Below are 25,635 nucleotides of genomic sequence, written 5' to 3'. Positions count from 1 at the left end.
TTAAAGTAATGGCCTCCAGTTCTACGCATGTTGCTGCAAAAGACATGTCATTCTTTCTTACAGCTAAATAATATCCCATGGTGTATGTGTAAATCATATTTTATTTCTTTTTTAAACTTTTTATTTCAGGCTTGGGGGTACATGAGAAAGTCTGTTACACAGATAAACATATGTCATGGGGGTTTGTTGTACATATTATTACATCACCCAGGTATCAATCACAGTACCCAATAGTTATCTTTTTTGCTCATATCCTCCACCACCCTCTCCCCTAAAGTAGACCTCAGTGTCTGCTGTTCCCTTCTTTGTGTTCATAAGTTCCTATCATTTAGCTCTCACTTAGAAGTGAAAACATGCAGTATTTGGTTTTCTGTTCCTGCCTTAGTTTGTTAAGGATGATAGCCTCCAGTTTCATCCATTTTCCCCAAAAAGGCATGATCTTGTTCCTTTTTATGGCTGCATAATATTCCGTAGGGTATATATACCACATTTTCTTTATCCAGTCCATCATTGATGGACATTTAAGTTGATTCCATGTCTTTAGCATTGTGAACAGTGCTGCAGTGAACATTTGCATGCATGTGCCTTTCTGGTAGAATGCTTTATATTCTTCTGGGTATATACCCAGTAATAGCATTGCTGGATCAAATGGTAGTTTTGCTTTTAGCTCTTTGAGGAATCCCCATACTGCTTTCTACAATGATTGAACTAATTCACACTCCCATCAACAGTGTATAAGTGTTCCCTCTTCTTTGTAACCTTGCCAGCATATGTTAATTTTTTTCTTTTTCATGATACCCATTTTGATTTGCATTTTAATTTTGATTTGCATTTTTATAATGATCAGTGATATAGAGTTGTTTTTTCATATGCTTGTTCGCTGCATGTATGTCTTCCATCCATATCTTCTAGGTTTTCTAGTTTGTGTGTGTAGAAATGTTTGTAGTAGCTTCTGATTGTTGTTTTGATTTCTGTGGGGTCAGTAGTATCATTCCCTTCCTCATTTCTAATTGTGTTTATTTGGATCTTCTCTCTTTCTTTCTTAATTAGTCTAGCTAGTGGCCTATTTTATTTTATTTTTTTCAAAAAAAAAAACAATTCCTGGATTCACTGATCTTTTGAATGGCTTTTATGGGCCTCAGTTCCCTTCAGTTCAGCTCTGATTTTTGTTATTTCTCATCTTTTGCTAGTTTTGGGGTTGATCAGTTCTTGCTTCTCTAATTCATTCTGTTGTGAAATTAGATTGTTCATTTGAAATCTTCCTAACTTTTTTATGTGGGCATTTAGTGCTATGAATTTCCCTCTTAACACTGCCTTCTATGTGTCCCAGAGATTCTGGTATGTTGCATCTTTGTTCTCATTATTTTTAAAGAACTTACTGATTTCTGTCTTAATTTCATTATTTACCACAAATCTTTCAGGAGCATGTTGTTTAATTTTCATATAATTGTATGTTTTTTAGAGATTTTCATTGTGTTGATTTCTATTTTTATTGAGCTGTGGTCTGAAAAGGTGTTTGGAATGATTTTGGTTCTTTTCTGTTTGTTGGGGATTGTTTTATGTTCAATTATTTAATTGATTTTAGAGTATGTGCCATGTGGCAATGAGATGAATGAATATTCTGTTGTTTTAGGGTGAAGAATTCTGTGAAGGTCTATCAGATCCATTTGGTCCAATGCTGAGTTTATGTCCTCAATATCTTTGTTCATTTTTTTCCTCAATGATCTATCTAATGCTGTCAGTGGAGTGTTGAAGTCTCCCACTCTTATTCTGTGGGAGTCTATGTCTCTTTGTATGTCTCTAAGAGCTTGCTTTCTGAATCTGGATGTTCCTGTGTTGGGTGCATATATATTTAGGATAGTTAGCTCTTCTTGTTGAATTGAACACTTTACCATTATGTAATGCTCTTCCTTGTCTTTTTTTTTATCTTTATTGGTTGGAAACCTGTTTTTCTGAAATTAGAGTTGCAACTCCTGTTTTTTTCTGTTTTCCATTTGCTTGATAGATTTTTCTACATCCCTTTATTTTGAGCCTATGAGTGTCATGACGTGAGGTGGATCTCTCGAAGACAGAATACTATGGGGTCTTGCTTTTTTATCCAGCTTACCACTATGTACCTTTTAAGTGGGTCATTTAGCCCATTTACATTCAAGGTTAGTATTGATATGTGTGGATTTGATATTGTCATTATGCTGTTAGCTGGTAACTATGTTGGCTTGTTTGTGTGATTGCTTTACAGTGACACTGGTCTGTGTGTTTAAGTGTGTTTTTGTCTTAGCTGGTAGTGATCTTTCCTTTCTATATTTAGTGGTCCTTTCAAGATCCCTTGTAAGACACTTCTAGTGGTAATAAAGTCCCTCAAAATTTGCTTATCTGAAGAGGATCTTATTTCTCCTTCACTTAGGAAGCTACATTTGGCTGGATATGAAATTATTGGTTGAAGATTTTTTTCTCTAAGAATGTTGAATAAATATAGGCCCCCAATCTCTTAAGACTTGTAGGATTTCAGTTGAGAGGTCTGCTGTTAGCCTGATGGGAATCCCTTTGTAGGTTACCCGCCCTTTTTCCTCGGGTGTGTTGAACATTCTTTCTTTCATTTCAATCTTGGAAAATCAGATGGTTATGTGTCTTGGGGAGTATCTTCTTGTATAGAATCTTGCAGAAGTTCTCTGTATTTGCTGAATTTGACTGTTGGCCTCTCTAGCAAGGTTGGGAAGTTTTCATGAACAATCTTCTGAAATATATTTTCCAAGTTGTTTGCTTCTCCCCTTCCCTTTCAGGGGTGCCAATGATTCGTAGATTTTGCCTCTTTACATAATCCCATATTTCCTGGAGATTCTTGTCATTCATTTTTATTTTTTTTCTTTATTTTTGTCTGACTGTCTTATTTCAGAGAACCAGTCTTCAAGTTCCAGGATTCTTTTATCAACTTGGTTTATTCTGCTGCTAACACTTGTGACTGCATTGTGAAATTCTTTCATTGTGTTATTAAGCTCTGCCCGACACGTTAGGTTCTTCTTTACACTGACTGTTTTGTCCTTCAGCTCCTGTATCACTTTATTGTGATTCATATTTTCCTGGGATTGGGTTTTGCCATCCTCCTAAATCTCAATGATCTTTTTTCCTATCCATGTTCTGAATTCTATTTCTGTTATTCCAGGCAGTTTTGCCTGGTTAAGAACTCTTGTTGGAGGGCTGGTGTGATCATTTGGAGAATATATGACACTCTGGCCATTTTAGTTATTACAGTTCTTAGACTGGTTCTTTCTCATCTCTGTGTGTGATTGTTCCTTTAATTGCAGTGTAAATTGAATACAGTCAATAGACTTCTTTTTTAGATGTTTTCACCGGGCCAAGGCTTTGTGTAGAGTCTTTATTTGAAGCTGACTTTTTGTCTCTGGTTTCAGATGGGGAAATGTTAGTAAAGTATTGTTGGGGTTGAAGCTTTGGGATGTGATCCAGCAGGTGACACTTAGCCTTACTGGTCAGTTGGTAGACCCTTGCTTGGTTGTGTGGCTCCCCTATGTTTCCTCACAGTTGCAGCTGTGTTCCCTCTCGTGCTCTGAAAGGGTGGCTTCCTCTCCCCCTTGAGTGCTTGCTGTAGTTCATGACTTGGCACTCCTTAGCTGCCCACTGCAGTTCCTAGGTGATCTCAGTGTTTATGTTCCTTCCCCAGCTCAGAGACAGCAGATGAAGAGATCTTGGTGGTTGTGGCCAAGGGTTATTTTGCTTGACTCTTGGGGGATCTACCGCAGAGAGAGATGCAGGTGTAAGCAATCACTCCATCCAGTCAGCCCAAGAGAGAAGGTTTGTGCTTTGGGCCCAAGCCAGGGGTTTACTGTCTGGTTATGAACCGTGAGAGTTGTGTGGGGCATGGGGGAGACTGACTGGCCTCTCCTTGTGTCTGTAGCTTGTTGGAGATGTGGATAAAGCACTTAGGGTCTTTGCTTCTTCATTAGTCTGTGGGTGGCAAGGACAGTTCCACAGCAGAGGCAGCGGCAGAGAGGCTTTCAGTTGCCTTTGGAGGCTCTGTCCAGGGAGTTGCTGAGTTTGTACTGGCTCAACAGCTCTGGCGGGGGGTGGCTGGAAGCACAGGCTGGAGGGCCTGCCAGATGAGGAGATATGGGAACAGGCACGCATGTAACAATCTGGCCACTTTTCCTTAGGGCTGCTGCAGTATGCTTGGGGCCCGCTCCAGTCTCTAGTCACCTGGGATTTTCCAGAACCCAGAGGTGTCATCAGTGAAGGATGCAAAACAGCAAAGATGATAGCCTGTCCCTCCCTCTGGGAGATTTATCCCAGGGAGGTACAAACCTGTTGCTGTTCCAAAAGCACCTGTAGGAAGTGGCTGGAGACTGTAGTTGGGAGGTCCTTCTCAGTGAGGATAAATAGGATCAGGCACCCACTTAAAGCAGCAGTCTGACCATGTTTTGGTAGATCAGCTGTGCTATGCTTGGGGATCCCTTCTGCCCTGGGTCAGCTCAGAATCTTCAAAGCCTGATGGCTGGAACTACTAAGGTGCCCCAGTAGCAAAGATGGTGGCCTGCCCCTCCACCAAGGAGCTCCTTCTTAGGGAGGTGCAATGCCACTCCTGGTAGCTGGCTGGAATTCCAAACCAGTGTGTCTTATATTGTGGCGTGCCTTGGAAGTGGGGCCAGTGGGTCTTATATTGTGACGTGCCTTGGAAGTGGGGCCTGCAGGCTGTTGCTTCTCAGCCCCCTGGATTCAGCCTCTTTCCTAGGGGTATGTACCATAGTCTAACCTCCACTTTGCAGGAGCGGCAGCTACCTTTGCCAGTAAGCCCAAGTATTTAAGGCTCCAGGGTCTCCAACACATGCCTGAGCAGCTGCTCAGAGCTCCATGTAGCTCTGTCTGTCAGACTGAAGACTGAAGGCCCTGGTGGACTGGGTTCACAAGGACATCTCCTGACCTGAGTGTTACAAAGATCTATGGGAGAAGTGTGGTTTCCCAGGGTCGCTCATTCATTCACCACTTCCCTGGGCAAGGCTCCATGTTGCTCCCAGGTGGGCTGTTTTCTGGTCTTGCTTTTCTTCATTCTCTGTGGGTCAAGTTGTTTCCTGGATCAATTCCAATGTGAGTACCTGGATGTTACAGTTGAAGATGTTGTGTTTACTGGTAGTTTCTCTTCCTCTCTGTTCCTCTCTGTGAGAGCCACACACACTAGCTGCTTCTAGTTGGCCATCTTGGCCACTCATCGCTACCATATTTTCTTTATCCACTCATTCATTGATGGACATTTAGGTGGATTCCATATCTTTGCTATCGTGACTAGTGCTGCAATAAACATGTAAGTGTAGGTATATTTTTGATATAATAATTCCTTTTCCTTTTGGTAGATACCCAGTTGTGGGACTGCTGGATTGAATGGTAGTTCTATTTTTAGTTCATTGAGAAATTTCCATACTGTTTCCATATAGATTGTACTAATTTACACACCCACTAACAGTGTATAAGCATTTCTTTTCTCCATATACTCACCAACATTTGTTATCTTTTTTTCCTTTTTAAAAATAGCCAGTCTGACTGGTATAAGATAATATCTCATTATGGTATTAATTTGAATTTGTCTGATGAATAGTGACATTAAGCATTTTTTCACATGCTTGTTTGCCATTTGTATGTCTTCTTTTCAAAAGTGTCTATTCATGTCCTTTACCCGCTTGTTAATGGGGTCTTTTTTTTATTTGTTGTTGAGTTGTTTAAGTTTCTTATAAATTATGACTATCAATCCCCTGTTGGCTGCAGAGTTTGCAAATATTTTCTCCCACTCTGCCAGTGGTCTGTTCACTCTGTAGATTATTTCTTTTTCTGTACCAATTTTTTTAGTTTAATTCCCATTTGTCTATTTCTGTTTTTATTGTTTGTGCTTTTGAGGACTTAGTCATGAATTAATTGCTTAGACAAATGTCCAGATGAGTTTTTCCTGGGTTTTCTTCTGATATTTTTATAATTTCAGGTGTTACATTTAACTCGTTAATCCATCCGGAGCTAGTTTTTTCATATGGTGAGAGACAGGGATCCAGTTTCATTCTTCTGCATATGGTAATCCAATGTTCCCAGCACCGTTGAAGAGGGTGGCTGTCCGTTCCCCAGTGTATGTTTTTGTCAACTTTGTTAAACATCAGTTGGCTGTATGTATATGGCTTTATTTCTGGGATCTCTATTCTGTTCCACTGATCTCTGTGTCTGTTTTAACAACAGTTTCTTGTTGTTTTCATTAGTGTACCTCTAATGTATACTTTGGGATCAGTATTGTGATGCCTCTGCCCTTGTTCTTTTTGCTTAGGATTGCCTTGGCTATTCAGGCTCCTTTTTGGTTCCACATGAATTTTAGGAAAATGACATTGGTATTTTTTAAAATTTAACTTGTACTTTAGGTTTTGGGGTACATGTACAGGTTTAGTATGTAGGTAAATTTGTGTCACGAGGGTTTGTTTTACAGATTATTTCATCTCTCAGGTACTATGCCTAGTACCCATTAGTTACTTTTCCTGATCTGCTCCCTCCTCCCAAGCTCCACTCTCTGATAGGCCCCAGTATGTGTAGTTTCCCTCTATGTGTTCTCATCATTTAGCTCCCACTTATAAGTGAGGATATGTGGTATTTGCTTTTCTGCTCCTGCATTAGTTTGCTAAGGATAATGGTCTGCAAATCCATCCACATTCATACAAAGAACATGATTTTGTTCTTTTTTGTGGCTGCATAGTATTCCATGGTGTATATACACCACATTTTCTTTAATCAATCAGTCTACCAATGGTGGAAATTTAGGTTGATTCTGTGTCTCTACCATTGTGAATAGTGCTGCAAATGTCTTTGGGCATAATAATACCATTCAATACAGCAATCCTCTAATGGGGATTGTTGAGTTGAATAGTATATTTTTTTAGGTCTTTGAGGAATAGCCACACTGTTTTCCATGATGGTTGAATTATCTTACACACCAACCAACAGTATATAAGTGTTCCTTTTTCTCTGAAAACTAACCAGCATCAGTTTTTTTTTTTTTTTTTGGCTTTTCAGTAATAGCCATTCTGACTCATGCTAGGTGGTATGTCATTGTGGTTTTGATTTGCATTTCTCTAATAATCAGTGATATTGAGCTTTTTTTCATATGCTTCTTTTGCATGTGTGTCTTCTTTTGAAAAGTGTCTGTTCATGTCCTTTGCCCACTTTTTAATGGGGTTATTCAGTTTTGTTTTTTTTTTGTAAATTTGTTTAAGTTTATTATAGATGCTGGATATTTGAACTTTGTCACAGGTATACTTTGAAAAAATTTTCTCCCATTCTGTAGGTTATGTGTTTACTCTGTTGATACTCTCTTTTGCTGTACAGAAGCTCTTAGTTTAATTAAATCTCATTTGTCAATTTTTGTTTTTGTTGCAATTGCTTTTGATGTCTTTGTCATGAAATCTTTGCCCATTCCTTTGTCCAGAATGGTATTGCGTAGGTTGTATTCTAGGGTTTTTATAGTTTGGGGTGTTACATTTAAAACTTTAATCCATATTGAGTTAATTTTTGTGGATGATGTAAGAATGGGGTATAGTGTCAATCTTCTGCATACAGCTTGCCAGTTATCCCGGCATCATTTATTGAATAGGCAGTTCTTTCCCCATTGCTTGTTTTTTGTCAGTGTTGTCAAAGATCAGGTAGTTGTAGTCGTGTGGCCTTATTTCTGGGCTCTCTATTCAGTTTCATTGGTCTATGTGTCTGTTTTTGTACCAGAAGCATGCTGGTTTTGTTTTGTTTTGTTTGTTAGTTTGTTTATTTTGAGATGGAGTTTCACTCTTGCTGCCCAGGCTGCAATGCAATGGGGTGATCTCAGCTCACTGCAACCTCTGCCTCCCGGGTTCAAGTGATTCTGCTGTCTCAGCTTTCTGAGTAGCTGGGATTACAGGCACCCGTCACTACGCCCGGCTCATTTTTGGTATTTTTAGTAGAGATGGGGTTTCACCATGTTGGCCGGGCTGGTCTCGAACTCCTGACCTCAGGTCATCTGCCCGCCTCAGCCTCCCAAAGTGTTGAGATTACGGGTGTGAGCCACTGTGCCCAGCCTAGCATGCTGTTTTGGTTAATGTAGCCCTGTAATACAGTTTAAACTCAGGTAGCATGATCCCCCGAGCTTTGTTCCTTTTACTTAAAATTGCTTTGGCTATTTGGGCTCATTTTGGCTCCATATGAATTTTAAAATAGTTTTCTCTGGGTTTGTGAAGAATGTCATTGATCGTTTAATAGGAATAACACTGAATCTATCAATTGCTTTGGGAAGTATGACCATTTAAAAAATATTATTTATTTCTATCCATGAGTATGGGATGTTTTTCCATTTGTTTGTGTCATCTCTGATTTCTTTGGGCAGTGTTCAGTAGTTCTTCCTATAGGGATCTTACACTTCCCTGGTTAGCTGTATTCCTAGGAATTTTATACTTTTTGTGGCAATTGTGAATGAGACTGTGTTCATGATTTGAGTCTCAATTTGACTGTTGTTGGTGTATAGGAATGTTAGTAATTTTTGTGCATTGATTTTGTATTTTGAGACTTCATTGAAGTTGTTTATTAGCTTAAGGAGCTTTTGGGCCAAGATTATGGGGTTTTCTAGATATAGGATCATGTCATCTGCAAACAGAGATTGCTTGACCTCCTCTCTTTCTATTGGCATGCAGTTTATTTCTTTCTCTTGATTGATTGCTCTACCCAGCACTTCCAATATTATGCTGAATAGGAGTGGTGAGAGAGGGCATTCTTGTCTTGTTCCAGTTTTCAAGGGGAATGCTTCTGGCTTTTAACCATTAAGTATGATGTTGGCTGTGGGTTTGTCATAGATGTCTCTTACTATTTTGAGGTATGCTCCTTCAATACCTAGTTTGAGAGGTTTTTTTTTTTTTTTAACACTATGAAGTGTTAAATTTTATCCAAAGCCTTTTCTGCATCTATTGAGATAATCATCTGGTTTTGTCATCAGTTCTGTTTATATGATGAGTCACATTTATTGATTTGTGCATGTTGAAGCAACCTTGCATCCCAGGAATAAAGCCTACTTGATTGTGGTAGATAAGCTTTTTGATGTGCTGCAGAATTTGTTTTGCCAGTATTTTGTTGAGGATGTTTGCATCTGATGTTCCTCAAAGGTATTAGCCTGAAGTTTTCTTCTTTCGTTATGTCTCTACCAGGTTTTGGCATCAGGATAATGCTGGCCTTATAGAATAAGTTAGGGAGGAGTCCCTCCTTCTCAATTTTTTGGGGAATATTTTCAGCGGGCATGGTACCAGCTCTTCTTTTTATATCTAGTGTAATTCAGCTGTGAGACTTTGATATTTTGGTAAAGATTGCAGGGAATCTGTAGATTGCTTTGGGCAGTACTGTCATTTTGATTACATTAATTCTTCTAATTCATGAGCATGGTATATTTTTTCATTTGTTTTTGTCCTCTACAATTTCTTTCATCCATGTTTTGTAGTTTTCTTTTACAGATCGTTCATTTTCTTGGTTAAATATATTCCTAGGTATTTTAATTTTTGTAGCTATTATAAATGGGATTAATTTGGTTCTCAGCTTGATTGTTGCTGGTGTACACAAATGCCACTGATTTTCGTACCTTGATTTTGTGTCCTGAAAATATACTAAATTCATTTATGAAATCTGAGTTTTTTGGTGGAGTCTTTTGGTATTCTAAATATAAGATCATGTCATCTTCAAAGTGGACCAATTTGACTTCCCTGTTTCCAATTTTAATGTCTTTTATTTCTTTCTCTTGTCTAGTTGCTCTGGCTAGAATTTTCAGTAATATGTTGAGTAGAAGTGGTGAAAGTGGGCATCCTTGTCTTATTCTAGTTCTTAGGAGGATTGTTTTCATCTTTTCCCCATTCAATATGTTGTTGGCTGTAAGTTTGTTATGTATTGCTTTTATTATTTTGATGTATGTTCTATGTTGATATGGTTTCGATTTGTCTCCCCGCCCAAACCTCATGTCAAATTGGAGGAAGTGGTGGTGGGAGGTGATTGGATAATGGGGGTGAATTTTCCGCTTGCCATTCTCCTGATAGTGAGTGAGTGCTCATGAGATCAGATGGTTTAAAGGTGTGTGGCACTTCCCCCTTCACTTGCTCTCTCTCTCCTGCTGAGCCATGGTAAGAAATGCTTGCTTCCCCTTCATCTTCCACCATGATTGTAAGTTTCCTATGGCCTCCTAGTAATGCTTCCTGTACAGCCTGTGTTAACTGTGAGTCAATTAAACCTCTTCTCTTCATAAATTACCCAGTCTCATTTGTTGAGGGTTTTTATTATGAAAGGATGCTGAATTTTATCAAATGCGTTTTTCTGCTTCTATTGAAATGGTCATGTTGTTTTTGTTTTTAATTCTGTTAATATGGTGAATCACATTTATTGATTCAGGTATGTTGTACTATGCTTCCATCTCTTGTGTAAAAACCACTTGATCATGGTGTATTACCATTTAGTTCTGCCTCTTTTAGCTGTGTTGTTGGATTTGGTTTGCTAGTATTTTATTGAGGGTTTTCGTATCTATGTTCCTTGGGGATATGGGCCTGTAGTTTTCCTTTTTTAGTTGTGTGCTTGTCTGTCTTTGGAATTCAGGAAATACTGGCCTTGTAGAAGGAGTTAGGGATTATTCCTTCATTTTAGATACTTAGAAAGAGTTTTAGGAGGATTGGTACCAGTTCTCCTATGCATGTCTGGTAGAATTCGTCCGTGAATTTATCTAGTCCCAGGATTTTTTTGTGTGTGTCGCGAGATTGTTTTTAATTATTACTGATTAAATCTTACAGCTTATTATTGGTCTGTCCAGCATTTCTTCCTTGTTCAATATTTGGAGGTTGTATATTTACAAGAATTTATCCAATTTCTCTGTTTTTTTAATTTGCGAGTGTATTATAGTCCTTCATAGTAGTCTCTAACGATCTTTTGTATCTCTGTGGTACCATTAGTAATGTCTCTTTTTCATTTTTAATTATGTTTATTTGGATCTTCTCTCTTCTTAGTTTGTCCAACTAGAGCTTTATCCATTTTGTTTATCTTTCAGAGAACCAACATTTCATTTCCTTTATCATTTGTATTTTTTTGGTCTTTATTTCATTTAGTTCACTCTAATCTCTGTTTTTGTTTGTTTTGTTTGTTTGTTTGTTTGTGATTGGCTAGCTTTGGGTTGGGAGTTTGGTTTGCTCTTCTTTTTCTAGTTTCTTGAGGTGCAACATTTGGTTATTAATTTGTGATCTTTTTTTTGATGTAGGAATTTAACTCTATAAATTTCTCTCTTAGCAGTGCCTTTGCTGTATCCTATAGGTTTTAGTATATTGTATCTTCATTTTTGTTTTAGAAAAGTTTTTAATTTCCATCATAATTTTGTCATTGACCCAACGAACTCTCAGGAGCATTTTGTTTAATTTCCAGGTATATGTATAGCTTCTAGAATTCCTCTTGGTGTTGATTTCTAGTTTTCTCTGAGGTCTGAGAAAATACTTGATATGATTTCAATTTTAAACAATTTATTGAGGCTATCTTTAATTCATTGTGAGTTGAGTTTTGTGTTTGCTGAAAGGTCCAACTTCATTCTCTGAAGTGAATACCAAGTTTTCCCACCATGTATTGGAGGGACTACCTTGTCCCCATTGTGTATTCTTTCTACATCCTCTTCTTAACTTAGAATTCAACATGATAGTTTGAAAAATAACCCATGTGTGTGTGTGTGTGTGTGTGTGTGTGCATGTGTATGACTGTTACAATTGTTGGCACGTATATTAGGTCCAACTTGAGGCTTAGAATGTTGAGAGAAGTTCTTAAGTGTTACGATAACTTTAATAAACATCTAAATCAATCCCTCCATTTTATAAATGCAAAACTCTAAGTCTAGAGTGGAAAAGTGAAGCAGGGGCTAAAGATAATGCAGTCAGTCAGTGGTAGAGTTATAAAGTCCACACAAAATGGAAAACTTCATATAATTGGATGGCGTTCCATGCCAAATGGAGGTAATGAAGCCTTTTTGCCTGAGTGCTTTCTTTACTAATCCCAAAATTCATAATCTTGATTTGAACTTATTTAAAACTCTCTAAAATGGATTCGCAGAGATACTTTATATGTCAGTGACCAGAATAAAGGACAAATTGCATCATATAACTTTTCTGGACTTCAGTTTATTCATGTGCAAAATGGAATTCAGCCAGATTGTCCTTAAGGTCCTTTATGAAGCAATAATTCTGTCTAGATTTGCTTTGTACTAGATAGTTTTCTGAAATTGTTTTTTTAATCATTCATGCATGCTCTAAAACAAAGTTTATCTTGTACTCCTTTCTCACTAGTAAGCAAGGATTTGATTTACAACTTTATGTGATCTACAGTCCTTAAACTACCAGTGTGTGAAAAAAAAATGATGGCTTGCAATACAATTTACAAGGAAAAGAACCAAAAAAGTTTGGTAACTTTGGGTTCCTACAGTGATGTGAACTATGTCCTTCCCATCATATTAGTTTGAAATGTTTTCTGTCAATACTGTGAGCAAATAAATTAACCAAGGGAGAACTATGAGTAATCAAATCTTGAGGTTTACAATTAACTAAATGTAATGGTGAGTCAGTTCACTGAAATATGGTTTTATATTTTAAAAATAACACAATTAAATTAACAGTCAAGGCATTGCAAATGATAATATCCCTCCAAAAATGAAAAGCAGTTTAGATCTGCCATATTATTTCAGTCTATCTGTCAAGTACCATGTGTTAGCTTGCTTGTTATTGCAATCAAAGCTGCTTTGGGTCATATATGATGTATCAAAATGTTATTAATAAAACAGCTGGTGGTATGAAATGTTAATGTTATATATCACATTGAATCTACTGGAAACAATTTTGAAATTCTCTACAAATCAACTGGGAAGATGCAAATCTTTCCAAATAGAGGTAGTATTTGGGTTTATTTTCAGTAGATGCCTAGGCTCTGAATCCTACTCAGAAAAATACTAGAGACTGAAAGAGCAAAGAAACCACATGAAGGTAGTTATAGGCTAAACAAATGAAGAACAAAAATTCCGGTGGTTCTTAAGTATCACCATTCATGGATAGACAAAAGATTAAAATTTAGTTCAATTGTTTGGCTGTGAGGGAAAAGTTGACAAAATACAGCTTTGGAAGGATCTCAAAATATTCAACAGGAGCTGCATTTTGCTACACGTCAGTGAATGTGATGTGAGCACTAGAAGTTGACTATATTTTGCAAATATCTGTTGAGTTACAGATAGATATTAAGAGAGAATACACTCAATCTGTGCTAAAGTTCCACTTGCCTCACCAAAACAACAGTTGGAGGATGCACAATCAGGCAGTGAATTTGCAGTTACCTTTCTGCAAATGCATAACAGGCACTTCAGGTGCCTGTAATCCAAGCTACTCTGGAGGCTGAGGCAGGAGAATCGCTTAAACCCAGGAGGCGGAAGTTGCAGTGAGCTGAGATCACGCCACTGCACTCCAGCCTGGGCGACAGAGCAAGACTCAGTTAAAAAAAAAAAAAGTTTAATAAGCTCTTCAGACACTCCTATTACATCTATTGTTAAAAGATTAAAAGCAAAAGAGAAGCACTATACAGAACCTGTCTTATATCAACTTTTTCCAAACTACTTTTCATTTGACTACTTGTTCCACAAAATGTTAAAAGAGCATCTATTTAAAAATGGAGAAATTGGGTGAGAAACTTCCCAGGCCAAATTAGGTAACAATGAGTTAATAAAAACCTTACCTAGCACTTATCATATGCCACAAGCTCTCTCTCGTTCATATATATATATGTATATATATATATGTGTGTATATATATGTGTATATATATGTATATATATGTGTATATGTATGTGTATATATGTGTATATATGTGTATATATATGTATATATACACATATATACACATATATATGTATATATGTATATATATACATATATATACACATATATATATATATATATATATATAATTCAAAGCAACCTTAAGAGGGTAATAGCATTACTATTTCCATTTCTCAGATCGGTAAACCAAGACAGAAACTGAATAACTTGTCTAATGTCATACAGCTAATAAATCTTGAAATTGGGGTTTAAACCCAGGTACTCCAGGTTTTTTTAATGGCAGTTTTTTCAAAGCTTTACACATGTAATATTTTAATGAATTTCCAAAAGAGGCATAAAATGGAATACCTATTATTTGAGCTAAAGATACTAAAACTCTGTAGAACACAGTTTGAGAAATGCTGCACTAAATCTATTTCTTTTAACAAAGGATATAAGCTCAACTTCATCTGCCTGGATACTATTATTTTCTGAATTTGAATTTAAGCTGTATATTGATATCAGGATTTCTTAAAATTTATATAAAGTTCATCTGTTCTCTCATTGGGTAATCATGAGTTATACTTGTCTGTTGGTAATTTATTTTTATCATTTATTATTATTATTATTATTTTTGAGACAGGGTCTCGCTCTGTTGCTCAGGCTGGAGTGCAGTGGCACAATCACAGTTCAACCTCAACCACCCCAGACTCAATGGATCCTCCCACCTCAGCCTCCTGAGACTACAGGCATGTGACACTAAGCCTGGCTAATTTTTTTTTTTTTTTTATTCTGCAGAGATAGGGTTTCACCATGTTGCTCAGGCTGGTCTTGAACTTCTGAGCTCAAGTGATCCAACCACCTCAGTTTCCCAAAGTGCTAAGATTAGAGGCATGAGCCACCGCACCCAGTCCACTGGTGATATTTTAAATTTTAAATGTTTCCTCTTTTTATACATTATAATTAAGAGAATTATTAATTGTCTTTCTGGTACCACTGAATAGACAATCTTCTTGTTTAAGAAAATTTGAGCCATAAGAATTATTAATACTATATACAAATTCCAGTAAGTTGCACTCTGCCCTAGGGTGACTTATTTGAGCATTTTTATAGAGTATTACTGGATGTTTCAAGATCATTTTTAAGGAATTTCCAGCCCTGACTTGCCGCAGGACTATGATATCTAAATCAGAATACCAGAAGTGGTATGACCAGCAAATACCATTGTGACTCTAGGAGATAGTGTGCATTAGATATGGACTACAGGCGACAAAACACTCCTAATTTCTGACATTGGGCCAAGAGTGACTCTTTCCATGCCTACTTAGCCCAGAAATGCAGGAAGACTATCTGAAATGCTGGGAACGCAAGAAAACTAGCAGCAACACATAGTCCTGTTTTTTAGAAAGGCAGTTCTGTCTGTGTAGAAAACCAGCAATACTTGGCAAAATACAGTACAATAAATTTCTCTCTATAAGTAGAATAAATGGGAAATTAACCTCAAATTCAATAATATATTTTAGTCTAAAATTAAATTGTAGTGCTAACTTCTGTGTAGCAGCTAATGAAAATTCAAATGTGTTTTGTACTTGTTAAAAGATATCAAACTGCCAGTAGGAGAATATTAAATCTCAATAATGAACCACTTTCCAGAAAGGTAATTGGCTTCCTAAAGATCACTTCTCTTGTGGCTTTTCAGTAGCCAGTCTTCCCTTGGATATACCACATAAATGCCAGAGAATCAACAGTGCAATCAATTCTCCACTCTTCAGAATAGTGATTCTCAACCAGTGTCATGCTCTGTTGCTGCAGAGAGCAACTACTATGATTATTTGTTGTTTTTATTCAACATTGTGATATTTTGTGTTTTAAATATGTGTATACTACTTAAATGAAGGACAAAGAATCCAGCAATACATCCAGAAATGTTAATTGGTCTAAAAAGCTGCATTTTTAATGTTGCTTGCAACATATTTATGATAATTAAACGTGTAATTCATAACATCAAGAAAGACCTGAGAAAACAGCGAGGATAGTGTTTGTCTAGCCCGAATTATGATGTAAAGAATACTGACTGAGGAATCATAAAGTCTGGATATTAAAACTGCATTTATCTATAGCTACCTGTATGCCTATCTGAGTCACTTTATCTTAAGAATCAATGTTCATGTCTTTAAAATGAGGTTCAATCCACTGCTAAACTTCAGAGAATCTAAGTGGAATGAAATACTTCCAAAATAACCAAAATGAACTAATCATTTATTAATTTTATATGTTAATAATGTCTCCCTTACCAAGGCTGTAAGGTGCTTACTACCATAAACTAAAAATGTATTATTCTTATCTTTTGTATTCCCTGTTGCCTGACACAGTAGTGAGTCCATGGTGATGCCCAGGAAATGACTGCAGAATAACAAAATGCATGTTCAGAAGGGACAACAGCAGGAGGAGGAAAAAGGGCTATTAGCCCAATGCTGGTAGGTAAGTTTGCTTCTCTAGAAGCGGTCTACTTTACGTTCTCTTCACAATCACATTCTTCCTGACTATCCTGTTAAGACATAACAACAAAAGTGAGAAGTGCACAGGGACAAAGATGGTTCACTCAAACACTGAAAGTGTTTGCCTTTGTTTTACTCTTTGACTGTCTGATGGTTTCATTCTTTATCATCAGTTTATGCTTATATTTACTGAAGCCAAATACATCAAGCATCTGTTTTAGAAAGCAAAGCAATATGATATAGTGAACACAATTATGTGAAAACTTTGTGACAGAACTTGTCATTCTCAATTTAATGAGTACATAAAATTAAATATAGATGTATTGATATAAATGTATGAATAGACTTGTAATCACATTTCAGAGGTTTGCATTTGAATAATATGTAAAGAAATGTGAATCCTAATTGTTTATAATCTACCACTTTTAAGAGACTGATTCTCAACCTCCAGAAACAAGAGATTTAGACAGTACCTAAATTAAGCTTATTATAACAATAATATTTAATTATATATCCACATGTTTTGAGATACAAATATCAAAAACTATGTTTCTATTAACTATCGGAATGTATAGTTTTTGTACTAGAAGCTACCTGAAACAACCAACAACAACATGAACAATTGTTATGTGACAAGAAAAGATGGATATCATATAAATAGATACAATAAAACCTAGGCTAAGGCGGTCTCAGATGGAGATGAGAAACTTATTAAAAACTAGAATAAAGGTGACTCTTGCTATGCTTTAGCAAAGAAACTGGCAGTATTTTGCCACTGCCCTACAGATCTGTGGAACATTGAAGTTGAAATAGATGATTTAGGGTATCTGGAGGAAGAAATTTTGAAGCAGCAAAGCATTCAAGATGTGACTTGGGTGCTCTTAAAGGCATTCAGTTTTATGTATTCACAAGGATATGTTTGGAATTGGAACTTATGTTCAAAAGAGAAGCAGAGCATAAAAGTTTAACAAAATTGCAGCCTGATGATGTGATAGAAAGAAAAAAACACTTTCTGAGAGAAATTCAAGCCAGCTGCGGAAATTTGCATAAGTAAGAAGGAGGCAAATGTAAATCACCAAGATAATGGGAAAAATGTCTCCAGGACATGTCAGAGGTCTTCCCAGCAGCCCCTCCCATCACAAGCCAGGAGGCCTAGCAGGTTAAAATGGTTTCCTGGTCAGGGCCCAGGGCCTTGCTGCTTTGTGCACTCTTCAGACTTGGTGCCCTGCATCTCAGCTATGACTAAAAGTGACCAACATACAGCTCAGGCTGTTGCTTCAGAAGATGCAAGCCCCAAGCCTTTGTGGCTTCCACATGATGTTAAGCCTCTGGGTGCCCAGAAGTCAAGAACTGAGGTTTGGGAACCTCCACCTAGATTTCAGAGGATGTACAGAAGCTCCTGGATGTCTAGACAGAAGCTTGCTGCAGGGGCAGGGCTCTCATGGAGAACATGTACTACTAGGGCAGTGCAGAAGGGAAATGGGGGGTGGGATCCCCCACACAGAGTCCCCACTAGTGCACTGCCCAGTGGAACAGTGAGCAGAGAGCCACTGTCCTCCAGTCTCCAGAATAGTAGTTCCACTGACAGCTTGCACCATGTGCCTGGAAAAGCCACAGACACTCAACACCAGCCCATGAAAGTAGCCAGGAGTGGGGCTATACCCTGTGAGCCACAGGGGTGGAGCTGCCCAAGATCATGGGAACCCACCTCTTGCATCAGCATGACCTGGATATGAAACATCAAGTCAAAGGAGATCATATAAGAGCTTTAAGATTTGATTGCCCTGCTGGATTTCAGACTTGCAAAAGGCTTGTAGCCTCTTTGATTTGGCCAATTTCTCCCATTTGGAATGTGTGTTTTACCCAATTCCTGTACCTCCATTGTATGTAGCAAGTAACTAACTTGCTTTTGATTTTACAGGTTCATAGGTGGAAGGGACTTGCCTTGTCTCAGATGAGACTTTGGACTGTGGACTTTTAAGTTAATGTAGAAATGAGTCAAGACTTTGGGGAACTGTTGGGCAGACATAATTGGTATTGAAATGTGAGGACATGAGATTTGGGAGGGACTAGGGGTGGAATAATATGGTTTGGCTGTGTCCCCACTGAAATCCCATCTTGAATTGTAGCTCCCATAATCCCCACATGTCATGGGGAAGACCTGGTGGGAGGTAATTGAATCAATGGGGTGGGGTTTTCCCATGCTGTTCTCGTGATAGTGAATAAGTCTTACGAGATCTGATGGTTTTACAAAGGGGAGCTCCCCTACACAAACTCTCTCTTGCTTGCTGCCATGTAAGAGGTGACTTTGCTCCTAATTTGCCTTCTGCCATAATGGTGAGGCCTCTCTAGCCATGTGGAACTGTGAGTCAATTAAACCTCTTTCCTTTATAAATTAGCCAGTCTTGGGTATGTCTTTATTAACAGCATCAGAAGAGACTAATACAGTGGGGTTTAGGGTATTGCCTCTAACACTAAGAAAATATACAATAGGCATAATTTTCTCCTAAAATTTCTGTGGAGCATATTACTATTAGTTAGGACACTCAAATGACATGTTTGAATTACACACATACAGTATTTCATAATGGCTCAGTAGAAAAATAGGTGCAAAGGAAAATTCTGATACCAACTCATCCTGCTCAAAAGTGTCATTATCTGATATATGCAAGGTCGTTCTTGGTTAATAGAAAAATACTTCTCCATTAAATAATTTATGCCAGGTTATTAATAGAGGAAAGAGAAACCCACCCCTAACACACACACACATACACACACACACACACACACACACACAAAGGTTTTTGTATAGAGATATGGGATAGTTGAATGATTTGTAAGGTAGAATATTCTTTCTGGTTTCCTGAATTCTGTCACAGTCCTATTAACAATAAATTCCAAAAGAGATACAAACCATTTTTCTGTTTGGGACCAATATCTTGAGGTTGCTAACGGGCATACTAACTCAAATGGGTCAAATTAAACAGAATCCATAAAGAAATTTATCTTTCTCCTACCTTTTTTTTTCAGTCAGAATTTGAAACATTTTTGTAATAATATGTCTGACCTTAAAACTGCTATGCTAGAGATAAGCAAACATACACAGCTGGGAGGTAGATGAGGATGGGTTGGCCCAGCACAATGCTAGTAACACTATACCATCTTGGTGATGAGAAAAGGCACTCCATCTTTTGTAGCTTTGAGAATTTCCATGGGTATTTTTGCCATGAATATGACCATATATGTTCAGAACCAATAAAATGAGAACAGAAACATCACCCTAGATAATAGTTTACTAAACTATGTTCTGTTTACTCCCTTTCATTTCAATGATTTCTTCCTTTTCCCATTTTGTCCTCCTAGATCTTGGATATTGTTGGAAGACTGTGTTTCCTGAAAGACTGTGGTAACTTCTTAACTTGTTCAAACAGATTGGCATAAATCATGAGCCTTCCAAAGTCAAAGGTATAATTTCCAGGTGATCTATACCACCATTCCTTCTGTTTGTGATCCTAATAATGAACCCCTTTCAACTTTTTGTCAAATTATACTTTCTCTTAACCAGTTATTACTCTCTTCTTTTTGCTTTTAAGAAACACAGAATCTTAGTATAGTTTATGTGCCATTTTTTTAAAATTGCCATGTACCTCATGTAAGATAAACACATTTTTTAAAAAAGCAATATGATCTGCTTGGTTGCAATTGAATCGGAAGCATAGGAATGTTAGAAAGTTCTACATGAACTGATAGGAATGTATAGATAAAGTACACTTTATTTTTTAGTTTGAAATCCTGCTACTAGTAATTTCAAACACATTTATTTTCCAAAGCAGGTTTAAATAGCATTACTTCAGAGTTATACATTGTAAGTCTAAAGGAGATTTATTGACTCTATAAAAAGAAATATGAACTGCACAGCCACTTTTTAATAGGTCTGTATTCTTTCTCAGCTAGACTACTTGAAGAACTTCCTGAGTGATCTCTCTGCCTCTAACTCTTTGCCTTTCCAGTCTATGTTATATTCTCTTAATAGTGACATTCTTGTAAAGAGGAGTATCTTCACATTGCTCACCTACAAAAAAGTGTTTTGTGGTTTGATACTTCCGGTAGAATAAAGTTCAAAACTTTTAATATGGGAGTTACAATCTCCAATAATCTATCCCCACCCATCTTCAGACAGAGCTCCTTTTTTTTCCATCACAAACCCACTATTCTAGCTAGACTGAACCCTCTGTTTCCCAAAAAAACTTGGTATTAATATTTGCTTGTGTTCAGACCATTGCCACTTTCCCCTGAAATGCTTTTATCCCTGTTTTGCCAACTGCAACTTAACCAATCTTTAAGGCACAAATTAAATGCCATCAACACCAAATATTTTCTTTAATTCCCACAACTGTTAATAATTATTCTCATCTTTGAATGTCCCTATATCACATAGACATATTTACACAAACATATGTATGCTTATAAATATGGGTTTTTTGCCTTTTATTATAATTATGTCTACACGTAGGTCTCATTTTCTCAACTCAGAGAAAGGCTGTGAAGTCTGCTATAGGTCATTGACTATGTCTTACTCAGCTTTGTACTCACAGTATGACCTAGAGAGGTCTTTCCCAGGTAGGCAGTACTTGATAAATACCTGCCTAATGAATTTACCATTTAATAAAATAGATTTAGTAAAGGTGATATAAAGATCTTCAATAGTTAGAATGTAGTCATACACATGGGTTACTAGTACTCACAAACATACCTTCACTGCCATCAAACACCAGTTTTTTTTCTTTTTAATTCAACTGTAATCATCATGTGTTGTCATGTCTCTTGTGTCTTTAATATATCATGAAAATTTCCCTATAGTTTGATTAATCTATGACAAGAAGAATGAAAAATGCATGATCCTTTCTAGAGATATTAAGACATTTTAAGCAGTTTTTAAGCAAAATATCTAGGTTAAAAGAAATATTTTCTCCTGATTGATCATGGAGTAACTATGAATGGTAAGGAGAAAATTATATTACTAATGAGCAACTATCTGTTATCAAATTACAAGGCATTTTCATCAAAAGACCTAAAAAGGCAGAGGACTGACCATTTAACATATTTCCACTGACCTGAGGGGATTTTTTTTCAGTTAATAGCTTGTGAAGAATGCTTCCTTTTGATTCTTGTCTCTTACACAAAAATGATTGTCCCATTTAACCAGTCTTCTATCACATATGTCAGAGAATCTTATTTACTCACACACTATTGGAACATTAAAACACAATAGAGTGACTGTCTCTAGAAGAAAAAAATTCAAGATTGACTACCTTTTTACCCCAAAAGAAGGCTGAGATCAAAAGCTAACTCTAGTAGATGTTTGACTCAGGTGATAGTCCTAGGAAAAGAAACACTGAAAATGAAATAAAATAAATAAATAGGTTTGACTTTTGATCTCAGCAAAATTCACTTGGCATTGTTTAGCTTTTATAATACTTTAGTTTTAGGTGATATTGTGGCTGAAAGGAATTGTCTTTTTTTTTTCTTGAGGTTTTAATAGCTATGTATTACTTTGGCATTTAGCAAAGTTTAGTAAAGCAGATCCCTGTTTTCTAAACTGGTATTGCAGTATTAGTTGTAAACAAGTTTTTTTCATTCATAAATACCACTATTATATGATATACACACTAGATTTTCCAAAAATATGAAAGGGAGCTGAAAAACTAATTCCTATGAAACGTTCTTGAAAGAAAATCAGCACTGAAGTCACTAAATTTGTAAATGGCAAGGAGCCTTCTTAATTTTAAGCTACATTATTTTGAATGTACATTTTCCATGAACTAAAACAACAGTTTGCTACTTTAGGTCATCACTGGACAGAGCCAATGTAAGAGAAAAAATGAGAACTATTATTGGACACCCACTGCTGTATGTCAAGCACTGTTTCAAAACTTCAAATACATTATCTTATTTAATCTTCAAAACAACTCTATGAAAATGCAAGAACTATTATGCCAATTATACAGATGAGGAAAGCAAAGGCAAGAGAGACTGACTAGCATGTGCAAGATCACATGGTGAATAAGTAATAAGGCAGAGAATTGAACAAAGCTTTAATCTAACTCGAAAGTTCTATTCTTCTTATTTTTTTTTATTATTAAAATTCTGGAACCAAAAAAGTTCTTTTATAGTTCCATGAATTAAATCATTATCAAAACCAGAGCAATAAATTAGTTAGGCTTATATAATCCAGTATGAGGGACTGAGATATAGGGGAAGAGTTATACCACTTAATTTATCAAGCACTTGTCTAGATAATTCATGCCTCCCCAAATTATGTTTTGTCTAATGTTTACAAATTACCACTGTGAAAGTTTAGGGTATTGTGTCTTATTTCTTCAGTGATCCTAATAACTGTCTCACTGTGCCACTTCTCTTTGCAGGTGCAAGCTGTCTCTAAGTATCTACATCTTGTAATGATTTGAAAAAAATTAGAACTAGAGCTTTCTAGAAGACACCTTCTCATATATTATCAAAAGACTTTACTCAATGTATTTTTAAATACAAATGATCACCACAAAGCTCAGTGATTCTAATGAGAAACTGGAGTTTCCAAATTAATAGATTAATAAATGTTTTTAGAAGAAAATGGGAAAAGCCCAAAGGAATCATTATAAGTAGTAGTCTTTTCTTAACATATTTTAAATATTTCAACTGTATTAAAAGACAGACCCATAATTCTTATGTCACACTAGCTTCTAAAAAGAGGGATGTCAATCACAAAGATTAAGGACTCTCTATACTGAAAACAGAGAACTTCCCAGAAGCAGAGATCCTCTCGAATCTACTTGTCTTTGAAAAACACGGGGTAGATTAATATATCCTCTTTCTCTCCTTTTTTTTTGTTTTATTTGCTTGTCAAAAGATTATTTAGTGGCATTTATTCCCCTCCTGCACTGCTCCCACTACTCAGTCCCCAGCTCTCAGCCCTTCCACAGTCTCTCAATCACAAACAAAAGGCACAATGGAGAAACTAATAAAAGAACTATGTTACTGTTCTCTGGAATAAATCAAAATTTATATGTCCTAAGGATAAAAGGCTCAGATTAAAATATGTTTGAGACTCAGAGGATTTACAATATGTTTGGCATTCCAGTTTCAGAGAGAAAATGGACCAATAGTTAGGGGAATACTGAGGATATTTTAGCAGTTATCGTCTCTCATGCTTTTCTTCATGAGTGTCAGTGTGAGAAAGCCAGGGAAAGCTGCTGTCCGTGATAACCACGGAAAAGGAAAAAATATTCCCCATGTTTCAAAACATGGGGAACTCTAGTCCTAAAGTGATGGGGAACTAAGCACAACTGAGAGCCTCAGCAGTTTGTTACCTGATATAAAGAGAAGATACCATCCTAGTTCATGGCCTTTTTCTATGTACAACTTTAAGGCAACTAACTTCTCCACTTTAAAAGTTATGGCCATAAAGGACTAGTTAACAGTTCACTGGAACCACCTTGCCTTTACTACCAACAGTAACAAAGTATTTCAGTAACTTAAGGCCTAAATAAAATAAAAGTTAGCCACTTTAAATAATACTGTGGATATTTGTAATAGAATAAGTTTGAAAAGGCATCCTTCAAACAGTCATGGCTAGGTTTCCCATCTCAATCAGGGTTAATTTAAAGTTTGCAATCTAGGTAGAGAAGTCACTGAATTAAAAAAGAAACATATTTTAAGTTTGCTGTAATTTTTCCCCAGGAAATATTGGCATCTACCTAACAACTGCATTGTAGTCTCTTCGTGTATAATGGCTTTGTAGTGTAAGCATTTAATGTTTGCCTATATAGCACAACTCTAAGCATTTTCATTTCTTAAATGTCATTAAATTATCAGAGTGATTGTAATGCAACATTTCATGGTACAGTAACTAGATGAAATGCCATATTATCTGCCCCAAGAACAACTGATAGTGCCCCTTCCTGTTCATTCAGCAATTCACTTGCACAGTTTGCGTGGGAAAAAGATGATAGGTCAGTATTATGCAGTATCTGTAATTCTAAGGACCATGGTTTATTTAATAGCACTGTCAGTCAAGATCTATGGCTTGAAGAAATCTCAAGAGTTCATTGTTAATGCCACAGAGTACATAGGACAATTTTCAGAATAGTTACTTCCTTATAAATAGAAAAATCTTGGGGTCAATAAATTGGTATATGTTACACTACGTTAAAATCATTTCTGCTATATCCTCTCTTGTCCCTACTTATGTCATTAAAAAATTCACATGAGAATATTAGCCTTGATTTGTTTTTTCTGGCTTCAGGAATACTGGGTTAAAGGTTTTTTTAGTTGCAAGAAAGAAGAAAATAAAGAAGATAAAATATTACATAGGGCAGCTGCCCAAGTCTAAACCATAGATATTCAACTACAGTAGACATGGCTTTTTCAAAGGTAATTTTTACATAGAGTTATTTTGTGCCTTTATGTGGTAGGGTTCTGGGAAGACCTACTCAAACAGGCATTTGAATATTTCATCTTCTCTCTTATTTACAAAAATAATTATAGGATCTTGGCTATAATTGATGATTAAATTTCTGTGCAAACATTGTTAAAAAATTCCAATTGGCGAAATTCATTTTAGACTAACAAGTGTATTTTCACAGAAAATTGCAAGTTGATATGAATAGCTGGACTATATGGGAGAAAATACATGAGATTTTGTGTTTAAAAAGCAAGAGTATGGTGTTTAAAAAGCAAGAACTGAACCTAAGTCATGGTAAGAGCCAATTCTAGTGCGGTAGTCAATGTAGTTTATATAAATAAGCAAGTATAAATTCTTCTTCCTTCCCCAAATTCTCAAAACTTTCTATTTTAAAACTGAGTGCATTTTTAAGTAACCACAGTAGAATTGAGAGTTAGAAGAAAATAAGGCAATTGTAAGAAATCTAATGTAAAGCATAAAAAGATAAAACTACTCATGAAAAGTCTGTAACTCAAAACACTGTCTTTTAAATTTGCAAATTATCACATATATCTATTTGGTTATTTAAAACAATATTATGATAACTAAACAATTAATAATAGTTTACATCTATGTATAGATTCACATTTTATGTAAAACATATTTGTACATGTATCATTTAATTATCAAAAAATTTCTACAAAGTAGTACACTCTAGGCTTAGATTATGTCGATAAGTCTATATTATGAACACCTACTATGTATGATACATTTATCTATTTTATATTGCTATGATAGCAAAGATTATAAACAAAAACAACAAACATAGAAAGCTTTTTATAAAATTGTGACTC

The 25,635-nt window shown here is 36.3% G+C and overlaps 1 protein-coding gene and 1 long non-coding RNA gene across 4 annotated transcripts in view; one reads left to right on the top strand and one right to left on the bottom strand.

Annotated features, from left to right (window-relative positions):
* The window catches only part of DACH2 (dachshund family transcription factor 2), a 673,465-nt gene that overhangs the window by 197,990 nt on the left and 449,840 nt on the right, over positions 1 to 25,635 (bottom strand). The window lies entirely within an intron of this gene.
* On the top strand, positions 25 to 24,608 carry LOC117977753 (uncharacterized). 2 transcript variants are annotated; one of them, XR_010111261.1, is made up of 4 exons: positions 25 to 2,153; positions 16,216 to 16,320; positions 19,705 to 19,806; positions 22,767 to 24,608. It is a non-coding gene; the product is annotated as an uncharacterized LOC117977753 (long non-coding RNA). The 2 variants fall into 2 exon arrangements; XR_004668926.2 differs by having other exon boundaries at positions 16,216 to 16,324.

Source organism: Pan paniscus, chromosome X (genome assembly GCF_029289425.2).
Source record: "Pan paniscus chromosome X, NHGRI_mPanPan1-v2.0_pri, whole genome shotgun sequence".
Taxonomy (NCBI): domain Eukaryota; kingdom Metazoa; phylum Chordata; class Mammalia; order Primates; family Hominidae; genus Pan; species Pan paniscus.
The sequence above is the reverse complement of the archived record's forward strand: the minus strand, read 5'-3'. Positions and strand labels throughout refer to the sequence as shown.